Raw genomic sequence first — 18,020 nt, forward strand, 5'->3', positions numbered from 1 at the left:
ATACCTGAGGCTATATGGATGTTTTTACATCATATTAGGACTATATCTATCTTTATCAGCAGACGCTACTGTGATGACTCACATCACGGGTGCACTCATTTGGCATTTAAACCACTGAGCTGTTGGTTCATTAACATAGACGTTATGCATAACTAATACATATACCTGAAACCCAACTGCTGCATTAAATGACCTGGGGGTGGGGGGGGAAGCGTGTTTATACTGTACATTTCAAACTTCTCACATTACAAAATAATGTTGCATGAAGCACATTGGTAAGCATGTCTGTGAAACCAGAGCAGTTGAGGTACACAACCTTCCCGTGTTTTTGAAGTGCACCACCTTCAGCTGAGCACCTAACTGCACATCTTGCGCAACGCTCTCCCCAGAGGTGAAGCACACCATCAGCCGTGTGATCATGCCACAGTAACGCAGCGATGGGCATGCGGCTAAAGCCAATCAGAAACCCCGGGACTTAATGAGATTCTGAGAACCAGTGCGACAGGTTCCCGAGAGGACAAGTCTGAACCGTCCACAGGTCTCTGTCTGCGAGCACACACTGCATCAAAGAGAAACACCCCCTCAGTGACATCCTTCTGTCAAAACGCTCTTTACAAAAAAAGGAACAAAAGGTATTCAGTACTAAATCAATTTATTAGAAAGTGAGGAGTGACACAAATTATGTGTCATTTAAAAAAAAAAATCTGTCTGAACCTAAACTTAAAAGACTCTTGGACAAAGAAATGCAAGTAGGGTATTTTCTTCTTCTTCAAAAGTATATTTTGGCAAGCTCAGCAACGACCCACATTAATTACAGGAATCATGTTAGAACAGATAAAATGAAGACTTGCATTTAGGCTATTAGTCAGTCAATGTTTATGACCAATGTTCATGGAATCTTGGCTTTAGTCCAGATGTAGTATCACTTATTTGGTAAGAGTTAGATTTATGTGGCGCATATTCTGCCAATTTTCAATGCCCTTTTCCCCCCAGCCTTCACTGACAGTAAGTAGGTCAAAGCTTTGCTTGTTGCTAACGTGTAGACGACGTCCAGCGATCAACTCTTGAACACACCCAATGCGTTCTTCTCCCTCCACAGACCACAGCTCCCGCCATAGACTCTGCATTCACATGATTTTAAGAGGGTTTAAAACAAGGCTGAATGTGGCCTCCATTCCGCGAAACCTTCAAAGTACTGAACATTGACCTCAAGCGCAGAAGTAGGCGAATGTATGCTACAAAAAGGTACGCCAAAAGATAAAAACACTTATTCATGACGTTCACAAAACTACAACCCTGCGGGAATGGCATGAGCACGGTCCTGAAAAGTGCATACTTACGGGGGGGAAAAAAACGGTTGCATAGTTACCCCATTGTATATATCGACAGTGGACTGCCAGACCACCGCATGAGGCTGTGTGTAACTCCAGTGTCACTGGTGAATATGTTCTCTGTCTGTCCCTTTTCAGCACTGGGCCATGGAACATGACCAATGGGGGCAAACGTGTCAGGTTTTATTTGCTGGAGCGCTGAAATTTAGATTTCACGTTAAGGCATTCACCAGATGCTCTTACCCCGAGCAGTCTGTAAATGCACATGCAAGCCAACAAGTTTAGGCAACAAAACAGTACTGATTATTCATCAGGCAGTATCCCTGCAGCTTAAGTGCGTTCCACTAGTTCCTCAACTTTCAACAATAGTCTGTCCTCTTCATTTCTACTCCAATATGAAGTAGACTGTAAAATATTTAATAACCGATTATTATTATTATTATTTTATTTTTTTTGGAATGTCACATCAGTACACCAGTGTGGTTGATTTGAAAGTAAATGTGTGTTGACAGTGTAACGGTTCAACTCAACAGTAAGGACAGGCAACGCCCCAAATTGAACTCGAGAAAAATATCACGTAGTAACTGGAGGCCAGCAATGCTTACTGCTCTGGCAGATTCAGGAGCTGGCGGAGAGAGAGCTAGAGAACGAGCCGAGCTTTACTGGCAACGTCACGGAGCGTATTCATGCACAGACAGACTATCACTCTATCGAGTGTATTCACTGAATCTTTAAAACAAAAAAAAAGAACTATCGCTCTATCAAGTGAAACTTAAAAAAAAAAGAATTCAGTAATACTGAAGTTTTGCCTCAGAGTATATTCACATTCTAATTATAACAACCATAAGCAGGTAAGCTGAAGATTTTAAATAACTGTGTTATTGCTTTTTCTCAGTTCCATGTTGCGGAAATTCATGATGCTGAACTGTATGGAAACAGACTTGTAAACAACAATCACCGAAGACATTCACCTCAAAATTTCCAACTGACTTTTTTGGCCCCGCATTTTCCAGTTATGAAAAAAATGCAAGACCTATAACCAAGAGAAAATGATTGGGTATTTCCCAGTTGTGTGGTTGCAAATATAGAAAACAAAAATTCACATTTAATTAAAAGGACAGCCAGTATTTTTTTTTAAAATGTGGTTTGTTATTTGTTTGTACCCAGGGAATACTACTGCTGAAGTGTTGAAGTGTCAGATTGTAAATAAAGGTCTGCCAGCTCTCTAATCTGTCATTTCCAACAGAGTATACTCCCTTACAGTACTCTTGTCTCTCTATAATCTCTATAATTTTTGTAACTGACATTGGCGCATCCATGTTTCTCTTTGAAGATACTTCTGCGGATAAGCTTTTTCTTATTAATCATTAATGGTACGATTGTTTGCACACCTGTGCTATTTATATGGAATTTTGGAGACTAGTGCCCACAGTGACACTTTGAGGATAACGGTTGAAAGACCTGTCACATGCCCGTCGAGTCACATGGCCAGGAATTTCCACAAGCAGTACATATCTATAATATTCAAGAACAATTACGGAAAGTTCTTCTACTTCACTGATTTTCCATATGATAAAAACTAGGTCTGTTCCATTCCTCCACAATTCAAACTGAGCAACTCTCTGAATTATTTCTGCATTCTGATTTCCCAGCTGATGTCATCAGCCGTGCCTTTAACTGACCGTTAAGGGTAACTGGGATAACCATGAGCGCGATCCTCAGACTAAAATAAACAATTCTACATTTTTTCATATTAATTCCTTTACACCATGGAAAATACAAACAACTCTCATTCGAGGTTGCACGAGTGGGAACACAAATGAGAACTAAGCAAAATGGCAGACCTTGATTGGCTTATAGATTATGGAAAATAAGAACAACAGTCTAGGATAGCCACTGAATGTAACCATGGCCTAATGTAGCCATCAAAGTTTGACAGCTGGTTGGCTGTCATGTGTGGAAAACTGCCAGATTCCACCCTACAGACAACTAGCATAAATCTAGAAAGGACAGGTGATTCTACGACTTGTGACACTATATTCTTCCTTTAATTCAAAATCCGCTACCAAAGACTTCCCAGCCCACTTGCACAGTCACTAAAGTAATTAAAGCCGCAAGCGGCGTTGGGAGGGGTCCAAGCATTGGCACCATCGCGCCCCCTATGGAGCGATTTAAAAATGGCTTTGTCCTCATGATCGTATGCCTTCACCCAACATATCTACTGAATATCATGATGATCGTATAAAATATTGATGACTTGCGGCCAATAGTGTGCTAAGAGATGCTGTCGGATGACTTAGTTACGTCGCCATGGAAGTGTCCGGGCCGCTTCCCGTCAAGGCCTTTACTATGTCGTAGCACTTAGATGGCATGTCGTAACACTTTGATGGTCCGGCATGTATGCACAGTTGCAGCGTTTCTGCGCCGCAACTAAAAAAGGTGTCACACTAGTGTTGTCACGATACCAAAATTTTGACTTTGATAGTGATACCAGGTTTAGTATTACGATACTCAATACTGAAATGATATTTGAAACTTAAACGATGCTTATTAGATACTCGGTACCTAACGATACTGAAATTACCTTAATAGATCAGAAACATAATGTCCACAAGGGTTGACCTCATTTTCGAATTCATGGTTTATGAACAACCTGGTTCATTAACAACCTTTAAGTTGAAGCCTCTTCAACATATTAATATGAATAGGCCTATAGTGTTACAACACTGAACAATAGAAAAATGTTAAAAATATTTCAAAAATTAAACAGTTGTAAAGTAAATAATTTTTAAAACAGGTCTTTCACCTTTAAATAGATTTAAAAACAGCATATTTTAATAACAATACAGCATCTATCGATAATGAAATATTTCCAAATTGGAACACCTATTGCTACTGAAGTGAACTGAATCAAAGCTTGCGCTGTATCAGGGAAGAGAATGCACAAGCGCAGGTCACCTCACTTGGCAACCTTAGTTGCTACTGCCATCTAGCGAAGATTCTGACAAACTACACTTTTCATCCTCTAAATCAGTAATGCGGGAGACACATTTCCCTGGCTTTTACATTTGACGCAGAACTACCGAACGTCGGAAAATTCAAATACGAAACTGTTGTTTTTTTTTTTTTAAGTACCGAGAAAGTGCTGAAGTTTTGGTATACCGTGCAACACTACGTCAGACACATATTCCAATCCATTGCTCAGCTTAGCAGAGAATGGACATTTCAGAGCGCCACAGAGACAGATAGAATAATAACACATAAATACACATTTCAAATAATAAATACTACATTGAGAAAAAACGAAAAAAAAGAAGACAAATATCAACTCGCGATCTGCGTATTGGGCGCAAAGTAGCCCACCGTTTTATTTATTTAGACATTGGCAGATAAGAAAAAATTCGGTTATGCTGACCTATAAAACGCTATCCCAAAAGCAAAATCAGACATGTTATACATCGTTAGAAAGCTTATACTCTCACCTACTGAATAAATGAATTGTCAAATAGCCAAATCGCACTGGCCCTAAGCAACAGGTGTGGTATTACGCACAGCTGTTTTTGAAGATAGTCGACCCAGTCGTCACATATGCGCATATTTTTCACAAACGGATTGTGCAAGACAATATATGACCACTCAGTCGCAAAAGGGACATCTCTACGCGTAAAACCAATGGTAAGAATCTATATATATTCAATGTTTAGTCCCAGATATTTACTGTAGAATGACGTGGTATTTTTTTTTTAAACTTTGTCTCGTTTATTTCGTTATTCAGTGAGCAGCGTTTTTACTGCTGTATTGGCATATTTTAGGGCTAATGTCGGGTTTATCTTGTTGCTACGGAATATTGCATTACATGACATTACATTACAGGCATTTGGCAGACGCTCTTATCCAGAGCGACGTACAACAAAATGTATAACCATAACCAGGAATAAGTGTGCCGAAAACCCTAGAGAGAAATAGCGTTCCAAGTGCAGGAAACAACCGCATAGTTCAACTTGGACCCAGTAGGTTAAACTGATTAACGCTAACACAAACAAGAACAGCAACAACGCAGTCTATGAGAACATTCAAGCAATAGTTAAGACGAGTTAAGACTAAGTCACCTACGGAACAACTACCTAGTTACAACCCTAAGCTTACAGTCAATTTAGAGATTAAATTGAGAATACGATTTCTCAGCACAATGACGGATTTAAAGACTAAACGAACTCACCCGATGTTGTCTTCAAATGGACCGTATTATTTATTTAGACATTGGCAGGCTACAGCGTAAAATGCGTCTTTTGTTTATATTCAATATTAGTAATTGCAGCGAGAAACTGCAGCTGTAGGTCGTTATGTTATGGTAGCAACGGAACGAAGCGGACTATATATGTATTAGGCTACCGTCATTGTTTCATAATACCAGCGTGTTTTCGCGCGTTTGCACAGAAACTCAGAACCTATCAATAAAATGGTTTAGCTGTTTCTCAGCATAATGACAGATTCAAAGACTAAACGAACTCACCCGGTACTGTCTTCCAATGCTTCCCGACGGTCAGACCGTCCCCTCACTGATAAAAACTAGACCCTATGGCAATAGTTAAGACGAGTTAAATCACCTACGAAACAACTACCTAGTTACAACCCTAAATTTACAGTCGATTTAGAGATTAAATTGAGGATACGATTTACAGCATAAATTGCGTCTTTTGTTTATATTCAATATTAGTAAATGCAGCGAGAAACTGCAGCTGTAGGTCATTATGTTATGATAGCAACGGAACGAAGCGGACAATATATGTATTAGGCTACCGTCATTGTTTCATAATACCAGCGTGTTTTCGCGCGTTTTCACAGAAACTCACAAGCAATAAATAAAATGGTTTAGCTGTTTCTCAGCATAATGACAGATTCAAAGACTAAACGAACTCACCCGATACTGTCTTCAAATGGATCCATGCCAAATAAAAGTAATTATTCATCCTCTCAGAAAGCTTTTACTAAGAAACTTTGGGTAGCCGATCTTAGCATGCACGCTAGGTGGCAGTGTCAGACCGTGCTTTCACTGATAAAAACTAGCGTCGCCATGGTTGTCGCTTGCCGTAAAGAAGTTTACTCGATGTCGTAGTCGTTTGGATTTGGAGCTCCAGCTTTTCCGCACCCCACCTAATGAAAAAGTCCAAATGGTGTGCAAACCATATGGCGGACATAGGTGCTCCCAATAGGAAAGTTGTAGAGCACATTCAGATGCATCAGTCGATTAAGTTTTGTGTTGATCTGACTTACGGTGTGGGAGTTATGACCTTTTAAACTATGATCCTTTGTTATAGCGCCACCATCTGGCCGACATAGGTGATTTTTAGTGCCTGGGTAGTGGGGTGCCATAGGAACCCACCTACCAAATTTGGTTGGTCTACAGCTTATGGTTGCTGAGCCTCAGACATTTTTGAGGAGAAAACTGCCACGCCCCAACTAAAAAGTCTAAATGGCGGGCAAACAATATGGCGGACATAGGTGGGGCCAATGGCAAAGTTGTAGAGCACGTTCAGATGCATAGGTCGATGAAGTTTTGTGTTAATCTAACTTATGGTGTGGGCGTTATGGGCTTTTACGCGTTACCCTTTGTTATAGCGCCACCATCTGGCTGACTTGCGTGCTTTTTAGTGCCTGAGTAGTGGGGGGCCATAGGAACCTACCTGCCAAATTTGGTTGCTCCAGGACTTATGGGTGCTGAGCCTCAGACACTTTTACCGGAGAAAAATAAGAATAATTAAAGCCGCAAGCGGCGTTGGAAGGGGTCCAAGCATTGGCAGCATCGCGCCCCCTATGGAACGATTTTAAAATGGCTTTGTCCTCATGATCATATGCCTTCACCCAACATATCTACTGAATATCATGATGATCGTATGAAATATTGATGACTTATGGCCAATTTTGTGCTAAGAGACGTTGTCGGATGACTTAGTTACGTCGCCATGGATGTGTCCTGCCGGCTTCCCGTCAAGGCCTTTACTATGTCGTAACACTTAGATGGCATGTCATAACACTTAGATGGTCCAGTGTGCATGCACAGCTGCAGTGTTTCTGCGCCGCAACTAAAAAAGGCGTCACTAGTGTAGTCACGATACCAAAATTTTGACTTTGATACCGATACCAGGTGGAGTATCACGATAATTGATACTGAAACGATACTGATTCAATACTCGGTACCTAACGATACTGAAAATACCTTAATAGATCAGAAACATAATGTCCACAAGGGATGACCTCATTTTCGAATTCACGGTTTATTAAAAACCCTGTTTATTAACAACCTTTAAGTTGAAGCCTGTTCAACATATCAATAAGCATGGGACTATAGTGTTACAGCACTAAAACATAGAAAACTATATTAAATATATTTCAAAAATCAAACAATTGTAAAGTGAATTATCTGTAAACAGGTCTTTCACTTTAAAATATATCTAAAAACAGCACATTTCAATAACAATACAGCATCTTCCTATAATAAAATATTTACAAATAAGAACAGGTATTGCTACTGAAGTGAACTGAGTCTAAGCTTGCGCTGAATCAACCACGAAAAATGCACAAGCACAGGTCACCTAACTTGCCACCCTTAGTTGCTACTGCCATCTAGCGAAGATTCTGACAAATCATAACTTTTCATCCTCTCAATCGGTAATGCGGGAGACACATGTCCCTGGCTTTTACATTTGACGCAAAACTACCGAACGTCGGAAAATTCTAATACCGAACCGTTTCTTTTTTTTTTCTTTTTTTTTTAAGTACCGAAAAAGTGCTGAAGTGTCGGTGTACTGTGCAACACTATGTCAGACACATATACCAGTCCATTGCTCAGCTTAGCAGAGAATGCACATTTCAGAGCGCCTCAGAGACAGATAGGATAATAATACATATTTCATATAGCCTAATAAATACGACATTAAAAAAAACGAAACGAAAAATCAACTGGACATTCCTGCTAGCATGCGTGCTGCGCGAAGAATCCCTTATTATTTATTTAGACATTGACAGACTACAGCATTTGCGTCTTTTGTTTATATTCAATAGTAATTGCAGCGAGAAACTGCAGCTGTAGACACAAGAAAGTTTGTTATATTATGGTAACAACGGAATGAGGCGGACTACATATATAGGCTATATTTACCGCCATTGTTTTATTATACCAGCGTGTTTTCGCGCGTTTGCAGAGAAACTCAATTACTATCAATAGAAATGGTTTAGCTATTTCTCAGCATAGCCTAATGACGGATGGAGATGGGACGAAAATAATTTTCAACCGTCCACCACATTTTAGCAACGTTCCAACACTCTCGTCATCACTGTTCCATGGGTCACAAAAACTATTACACTAACGCTTACATTGCAGTGTGAAAAATCCACATTATATAATACCACTAACCTATTTAAAGACACCCAATTTCAAAAAGAACGTATATAACGAAAAGAACGTATATAACCGAAATATTTTGAGCAGTAATACTTACATAGCAACATGACATTTTATCTGTGTTTAGTAGCCTAGTATAGAGACAGAAAATCAATGACAAAGTCCTATCCGCTTCTGTTTTGCGTCAGAAAACGATTTCAGATAGGTCTATCAGCAAAGAAATTGCTTAGCTAAGCCCTGAAGTCCTCAATAATAATAGTACTCTACAAGAAATTATGAAAATCGTTGACAACGTTTAGTTAGGTGAATCGTCTTTTATGCTACGCCACAGTGAATGCGATAAGAAAATATTCCGTTGCGCTGAACTATAAAACGCTATTCCAAATGAAAAATCATGCATGTTATACATCGTTAGAAAGCTTATACTCTCACCTACTGAATAAATGAACTGCCATTCAAGCCAGATTGTACGAAAAACGGCGACAACGCCGTAAGCAACAGGAATCACAAACGGATTGTCCAAGACAATATATGACCACTCAGTCGCAAAAGGGACATCTCTACGCGTAAAACCAATGGTCAGATTGTATATTTATTCAATGTTTAGTCCCAGATATTGAATGTAAAATGACATGGCATAATTTTGAAAAAAAACTTTGTCTCGTTTATGTCGTTATTCAGTGAGCAGCGTTTTCACTGCTGTATTGGCATATTTTAGGGCTAACGTGGGGTTTATCTTGTTGCTACGGAACATTAAATTACATTACAGGCATTTGGCAGACGCCCTTATCCAGAGCGACGTACAACAAAATGTATAACCATAACCAGGGACAAGTATATCGAAAACCCTAGAGGGCAGCAGCCTACCGTTTTAAGTGCAGGGAACAACCGTATGGTTCAACTTGGACCCTGTAGGTTAAACTGATTAACACTAACACAAACAAGAACAGCAACAACGCAGTCTATGCAATAGTTAAGACGAGTTAAGTCCCCTACGAAACAACTACCTAGTTACAACCCTAAGCTTACAGTCAATTTAGAGATTAAATTGAGAATACGATTTCTCTCAGCATAATGACGGATTTAAAGACTAAAGGAACTCACCCGATATTGTCTTCAAATGGACCGTATTATTTATTTAGACATTGGCAGACTACAGCATTAATTGCGTCTTTTGTTTTTATTCAATATTAGTGATTGCAGCGAGAAACTGCAGCTGTAGGTCGTTATGTTATGGTAGCAACGGAACGAAGCGGACTATATATGTATTAGGCTACCGTCATTGTTTCATTATACCAGCGTGTTTTCGCGCGTTTGCACAGAAACTCAGAACCTAAAAAATTATTTTTTAAAAAATTATAAAAATTAAACGAACTCACGGTCACTGTCTTCCAATGCTTCCCGACGGTCAGACGGTCCCCTCACTGATAAAAACAAGACCCTACGGCAATAGTTAAGACGAGTTAAGTCACCTACGAAACAACTACCTAGTTACAACCCTAAACGTACAGTCGATTTAGAGATTAAATTGAGGATACGATTTACAGCATAAATTGCGTCTTTTGTTTATATTCAATATTAGTAAATGCAGCGAGAAACTGCAGCTGTAGGTCATTATGTTATGATAGCAACGGAACGAAGCGGACAATATATGTATTAGGCTACCGTCATTGTTTCATTAGACCAGCGTGTTTTCGCGCGTTTTCACAGAAACTCACAACCAATAAATAAAATGGTTTAACTGTTTCTCAGCATAATGACAGATTCAAAGACTAAACGAACTCACCCGATACTGTCTTCAAATGGATCCATGCCAAATAAAAGTAATTATTCATCCTCTCAGAAAGCTTTTACTAAGAAACTTTGGGTAGCCGATCTTAGCATGCACGCTAGGTGGCAGTCTCAGACCGTGCTTTCACTGATAAAAACTAGCGTCGCCATGGTTGTCGCTTGCCGTAAAGAAGTTTACTCGATGTCGTAATCGTTTGGATTTGGAGCTCCAGCTTTTCCGCACCCCACCTAATGAAAAAGTCCAAATGGTGTGCAAACCATATGGCGGACATAGGTGCTCCCAATAGGAAAGTTGTAGAGCACATTCAGATGCATCAGTCGATGAAGTTTTGTGTTGATCTGACTTACGGTGTGGGAGTTATGGCCTTTTAAACTATGATCCTTTGTTATAGCGCCACCATCTGGCCGACATAGGTGATTTTTAGTGCCTGGGTAGTGGGGTGCCATAGGAACCCACCTACCAAATTTGGTTGGTCTACAACTTATGGTTGCTGAGCCTCAGACATTTTTGCAGAGAAAACTGCCACGCCCCAACTAAAAAGTCTAAATGGCAGGCAAACAATATGGCGGACAAAGGTGGGGCCAATGGCAAAGTTGTAGAGCACGTTCAGATGCATAGGTCGATGAAGTTTTGTGTTCATCTAACTTATGGTGTGGGCGTTATGGGCTTTTACGCATTACCCTTTGTTATAGCGCCACCATCTGGCTGACATACGTGATTTTTAGTGCCTGAGTAGTGGGGGGCCATAGGAACCCACCTGCCAAATTTGGTTGCTCCAGGACTTATGGGTGCTGAGCCTCAGACACTTTTAGCGGAGAAAAATAATAAGAATAATCCTAACAGATACAATAGGGTTCCACCAGCTTCGCTGCTTGGACCCCTAATAATCCTAACAGATACAATAGGGTTCCACCAGCTTCGCTGCTTGGACCCCTAATTACCACTTGAACACTACTAGCAGGCACATGGCAACCTGGAAACGTCTACGCACTCTTCACCCAGTGAAGGTTTTTTCCTTGTCAAAGCCAAATTTCAGAAGGAGCTAACCCTTTCCTGAGGCACTTCCTGCTTTCCTTATTCATTTAGGCCATTAAGAACAGAACACTTGAAAAACTTTACCACAGTAAGACGAGATATCAGATTTATTTTGACTACGCCCGATACAGAACATTTGAATTGATACTACAGGCTCAGATAAGTACCTGCATCATTGCTAACTATAAAACACGGCTGAGAAAATGCAGACATAACAAGACACATAGTATACATCCAAAATTGTAAAAGGGGTGGGGGGACTAACTTGTCCCAGTCAGTTCATCACTAACCCTGTTACTCAAGGTCAGGCCTAGTGTATGTGTATGTGTGTGTTTGCAGGGAGAGTGGTCTCTATTTTAATCATTAACATGCTTTTTTTTTTTTTAATGAGCCTGATGATCCTGCATGCACTGGCCACAGTCCGTGATATTTTACCAGTATTAAAATATCTAGCTAAAGTGCACATGCCACTCACACCCAAGGGATGCACATCCTGCATGCATATTCACAGTCACATACACTGAAACACTGTAGAAAATGTTCCTTACATACCAACATGACAACATACTGTTCAGAGGACTGACATTAAGCCAAGTCACAACACCCCCAGCAGCCTCATCGCTGCCAACTGTGCAACCCACTGCTAATATGGACACTATTGCCGACAGTGCACTTGTGTACATTCTCTCACTTTTTCCCACAGCAGTCCACTAAGGCAGGTACTCAGGATGCACACCTTGCCAGCTCTTCCCCTGGGCATGAATGACAAATCCCTCACAGGATTGCAGTTCAAGAGCTTCATATTCCACCATATACTCCAAATTTTCTGGTCATTTTCTGTTTCTGTTCTAATAATTTCATTCAATTTACTTTAAAAAATAAAGATATATTTATAGACAGAAACACGTTTTAGGTCAGGTAAACAACCTCCACACACTCCTCTAAAAAGCCACCCCCCATCCCTGTCTCTGCAGAAGACAAGCCACCACTGGACAATATCTGTGCGGGTAGAAAGATCCTGTGCACCACAACCAGGAAGGCTGTGGTTTGGCTGTCAGTCTAGTTCTAAAACGGGCCAGTCTTGCGGTCAGACATGCACGTCATTGTGCAAGGTGTAAGACACAAGGCTGACGGGAAGCAAAAGCGATGTCGACAACAGTCCCGGTCCCCGCGACTCAGCAAAACGGTGTTAAAGTTTAAGGAGGAAGTTAACTCTCCCAGTCTCACCGAAGCCAAATACAACATATCGCCTCCACCGACAGCCCTTGTTAAATACATGGTTTTATCTCCGGCCTATAGGTCAAACAATACCGCGGACCATAATGGCTGTGTATGCTTAACGGCTCAACAGCAACAGATACTCTCTGTGGTACGATCTGGGTTGTACACTGCAAATCAGTAGTGTCCCCTAAGCTAGTGGACTCAAGTGTAGGCTACTGGTGTGTATTCAAAAGGCACGGCATCACAAAAACATCTGACAGAAAGAATAATTAGAGGTGAAGTCCAAAGCCTTTGATGTGGAATTTCAGATACATTTCAAGCACCTATGAAAGCTGCTCTGGGGCACCTTTCCTTCTGAATACATCTGAGCCGATTTTCATAGTCAAAAAACAATATGCTTATTCAAAGTCCCGCATGATTTCCAATCATTGCAGGAGCTAAACAAACAGACTGTGCCACACAAGTTAGCATGCCAAAGTTCGCTTCAATGTCTCCTCCTATGTCGTGGGCAGGGTGATATTAGTTACAAAGCTGGACCTATTGATTTGGGGGTCGCTAGCTCTACGTTGAGAAAACTTATTGCGTGTTTTCCTGTAGTAAACAGTAGGATGTGGTGACATCGATTAGTTTTAAGTTAACAAAAAAGATTATTTTCCAGTTCATTCACACTGCAGTCATATTTGTGCCATAGCCACTGCAATTGCTACCATTTGACAATTTTTCACACAAACCATTCAGCTGAGCATTATTTTTAAACAACATTGAGGTTACTAGCTTGACAGTAACTAGCGTTACTGACGTTAATCCTTCACGTGATAGAGATGGCTGGATCTAAGCTTCCCACAACAAAAAACAAAATGTCTTTGTCCCGATTAGCTACTTTTTGCACAACTAAAATGCAATGACCCAGCCGGCTATCAATACTATAGTCAGCTCATCACACAATAACACAGCTTAACGTCTTTAGCAAACGATAATTTTAGCTAAAAACTACTGATAAGCACAAACTGTGTCGGTATTTAGAGGCCCCGGGTAGCAATACCGACAATCACACTTACTGTATGATTCTCAATAAGCGCAGTTTGAGTTTAGGAAATTCCAACCCCGTTTTTCTGTTTTGTTTGCATTGACTGACAGAGAAACGCAGTGTTACAGTTACAAAAGTGATATTTTTCTTACCTTCTAAACTGCTTCGGGAGAGTAGACAGTTTCAAATTGGTAGCTAGCTACTACGCTAGCTATTTTCAATAACATATGCTTACTTTTCCGCCTCATAAATCAGATGAATAAAACATTTGTAAGGCTATTAGATTTTAAAACATTACCACTTTTCATAGCTAGCTTGGTGTAACAGCTCGCGATCACGCAAGCAAGCTCCCTAATCCTCCAAATCGTTCTCTCACATTCTCCTTCGCAGAGATTTTTCCACGCTGCTGTCCAAGGTCTCAAGTCAACAAGACTCGCCTTACAATTAAAACTTAACCTGTCATGTTGTACTTCGTTAAAGGGAAGATTACATTTCCTTAATCGCTAAGTTTATTGTACTCTAAACATCCAGCTGGACAGTTTACAAGCTAGCTAAGTAATCCTTCTCGGTTTGCCCTGTCAGGAATCCGCCACTGTTTGTCATAGGAGCCGACGCTTACGCACAGCGTGGCGTGACATCGTTACGTTGATGCTGTAGTATTTCGTCATCAAATCGTTATTTTTTTGTTGTTGTTGAACTGCATATAGGCTACCATAAACTGTACGAAGAATATGCGAACTTGGTTTTGCAACAAGAATTGCATTGTATACATCTGTCTTGGTCGTTAATAATAGTATTTCGTTAACAAGATAAAGTCATTTGCTGCTATTGTGCCTTTAACTGTTTGCTTGTTAGCGAAAGTGGTGAGCTATCTGACTCACAGCGAAGTTGGTTATCCACAACAAGTAGCTGCCGTCTCTTCCACGGCTTTAAGGAAACAGTACCTAAACACACATGCCACGTATAGCAGTACTTTCTCGTCCAAGTGTTAGCTATTGTGAGAAGTTACATTTTTAATATCAACGTTCTCGTCTGGCTGTATTTTATTAGTTAAAATACTTTTCGCTTGCTTGTAAGGGCTATTTCCCTGGCTTATTACTCAGCTATAACGTTACTGCATGGTGGTAGCCTATAACGTAACTGACAGAAGGGGATACTTGTCGCGTCACAAGCGTACTTGCCCTGTCTCTGGACACTTTTGAAAGACAGTTTCAGCTGGTTGCTCCAGCAGTTGCGACGTTGTAACAGGTCAGGTAGCCTGTGTGGCAATCGATTTTCTGGTGAGGACATCTGATGAAGTTAATGAAGGGAGAAAATGTAATACATTTGAAAAAGGGAGAAGCGGGCTATATGATCTGTGACTGTGAAGTGGGATATTTGCTGGGACTGGGACTGTTTCCGTCAAAACGCAAAAAAATAAGCTTTCACGCGCTCTGCTTAGTGTGGGTTACTGCAGCTCGACGTGCTTTTTGATTGTGAGAAGCTGGTTTTTGAAAGAGAGTTGCGAAATTGCGTTATTGAATTTGTTTATTATGACAGCTCATAGTATAGGCTACTTCGTAATTGTCGTGCTGGGACATTGACACCTTTCATCTCACACACACAGCTCACCACAGATCATAGATTTCCGCTCGTTTTTCTCTCCTTTGTCCCACACCGCAAACATAAATTGCAGCCCCTGGACAGAAGTGCCTTTGGCCCTTTTAAGTTGAAAGTAAATTCATCCATTGACAAGCGGATGACCGTGAAACCTGGGTTACGCTTTACAATATTTGACATTCCTGAAATCATTAGAACTGCCCTCCAGCAAACTGTCACACCTGCGAACATCCAATTCGTCTGGCCTTTCAACCCAGATGTAGGCCCGTTTCCTGCAAAAAGTCTTGTTGTTTCATCCTGAAAGCTGCAGTTACACTGCCCACTACAGGATGGTTTGGTATTGGCCGTTTGGAGACGATTTAACCATCGTGGGTTGCCAATCAGAAGTCAACTTGAAGTGAACATGCAAAACAGGCCTGCAGTCAGACCTCCAGCTTTCATTTGTAAAAAAATGGACACTTGACATTAAAATAAACGGTATTATTTTCTTGTTTATAAGTTTGAAAAGTGTATGTCTGCATCCTGTGGCTAAATGAATACTTAAATGCTAGAAAATGTGACTGCACGGGGTCTTTAAATTCGCAAGACAAAGGTGCATTTCTACAGAATAAGCTTGAAAGCTAAAGCGTATACGCTTTTGATAAAAAATGATTATTAGTATTAACCTTTATTAATATGTAATCATATAAAGCATATTGGTCTGAATGATACATTGGAACGACTAGATCAATCACAGAAGTTTTGTATGTAAGCTAGATTGAGAAATATATGACTCTGGCTGTGCACCCCTGGATGTTGTACTGCTCTGTAGTCCTCTGTAGGCAACATTCTGCCATGTGGCCGTAACTAGGAAACACTCTGAAGCGGAACCAAATTTAGGACTTCCAATTCAGTTTAACTCCATCTGATACTGTAAACGTAGAACTGAATTGAAATTGCATTAAGAAAATGCAATGCCCGTTATTCTAGCGAACGTCTCCTGGTCGTCTCTTGCATAAGTTAACCAAATGCCACGGCAAGCTGAATTAGCCAGGGCTACAGCTATAATTTATTTTAACGTTAACCTGACCAGCCAACGTGGGGCTAAAGTTCATCAAATGTAGCTTGCGAGTGAAATGAAACTGTTCTGTGGAAACTGTTTTGTGGTTTTTGTTGTGTTTTGTGACTCCTCTACATGGAAGAGTTGAGTCTATTCTGACTGAGCTCTGCTAAAGTATAGACATGAAACTTGTGAGATCTGTGAAGGCCTTTTCTCCCTCTCAGGTGTGCTTGTCAAAACATGATTCCTAGCCTACACATTATTTTGCCTAATTAAATTTTTTGCTGTTGTTATGTTGTTCAAGGATAATTTCTTTGCCTTTATTTTATGAGACTGTGAGTGCCAACCTTTATCATGTATGTTAAATGATTAATTGGCTGGGATTTAGAATCTATATATGACCATGAGAGTTATTTAGCTGGAAAGCTACTAACTCCAAAGTATAGTGCTAGTTCTAGCTCACCCTTAAAACAAAATAACTTTAACATTAATGGTAATGGTACTTTAAAAAAAAAAAAAGTTTTACGTAAAGGCTGATTTCTGAGTCAACACTTACTGTAACCAATCATTAATGTTTTAAATGTTATTTTCTGCAGTTTGTACATATTTCAATAAATTGTTTTATGAATTATATTAATGTATTTTGTCCGCATTATTTCAGTTGTGCTGTACTCATTTGAAAGATACTGATCTGGTCATTTTGAATGTTCAGCCAAACCTCGCTATGCAGATGATTCTGTCATGCTGGGTATCTGAAGTTGTTTTCAGGTTAATACAGCATACAGCAGTGGATAAATGGTGAATTCCTTTGGCACTGGCATGTTTATACCACAGTTCTGTATCAAACCAAACTAACAATGTAGATTTAGACCTTGATTCCATTTACAAGCTTTGATATAGACTTTGGACATGACAAGTATGTCTCTGACTTATAATCATAATAAATGTTGGGAATTGATCTTAGCATTTTTCCAATGACATTTGATCCAGTGTTAATTAAAATGTCCACTTTTTGTAATCTGCATGCCCAAGTGAATTATTTGTCTTTAAGGTTTGTTATAACATTCATAAACTGAATTCACATATTTCCACATAGAAAATTCAGCACTAGTAAGTGCTTCAGTTTTATTTGTCATTAATTGCTATGCTATGGTCAGCCTACCAACAACACTTGTAGAGCGTTCTTTTCCATTTTTTTCAATCATGATCTCAATCACTTCTTGTTTCATCATTGTTTCTTGACTTGATAGGCTGCTAAGACTTGGAATTTCTCAAACATGAAATTGATTGGTGACAATTGGATATTCATGCTCATTAACCTTCTTTTGAAATTGACTTTCATCCAACCAGTATCAACATGTCAGCAAGATTATCAGCAATGACTACAAAACCTTTCCTGATACTTAATTATTAACGCTCATCTTATAGCAATCTATTCAATACTGCCTGCCTGCTGTAAGCTTCTGCCAGGTGTCTCCGCCGTTGGTTGGTTTCCATGAAATAATGTTTCCAGCAGGGGGCGTCTGTTCACCAAGTTTCTCTCGGCTGCGGTCTGAATGTGCTTTGCGGACTAA

The 18,020-nt window shown here is 40.0% G+C and overlaps 1 protein-coding gene across 1 annotated transcript in view; it reads right to left on the minus strand.

The window, feature by feature from the left end:
* Positions 1-14,413, minus strand: part of LOC118210820 (peroxisome proliferator-activated receptor delta-like) — a 31,220-nt gene extending 16,807 nt beyond the window's left edge. The window contains exon 1 of the mRNA XM_035387269.1: positions 13,961-14,413. The gene's annotated coding sequence lies outside the window, so the exon portion shown is untranslated. The remainder of the gene's footprint in view (positions 1-13,960) is intronic.
* Between the last annotated feature and the right edge of the window lie 3,607 nt (positions 14,414-18,020).

Source organism: Anguilla anguilla, chromosome 13 (genome assembly GCF_013347855.1).
Source record: "Anguilla anguilla isolate fAngAng1 chromosome 13, fAngAng1.pri, whole genome shotgun sequence".
Taxonomy (NCBI): Eukaryota; Metazoa; Chordata; class Actinopteri; order Anguilliformes; family Anguillidae; genus Anguilla; species Anguilla anguilla.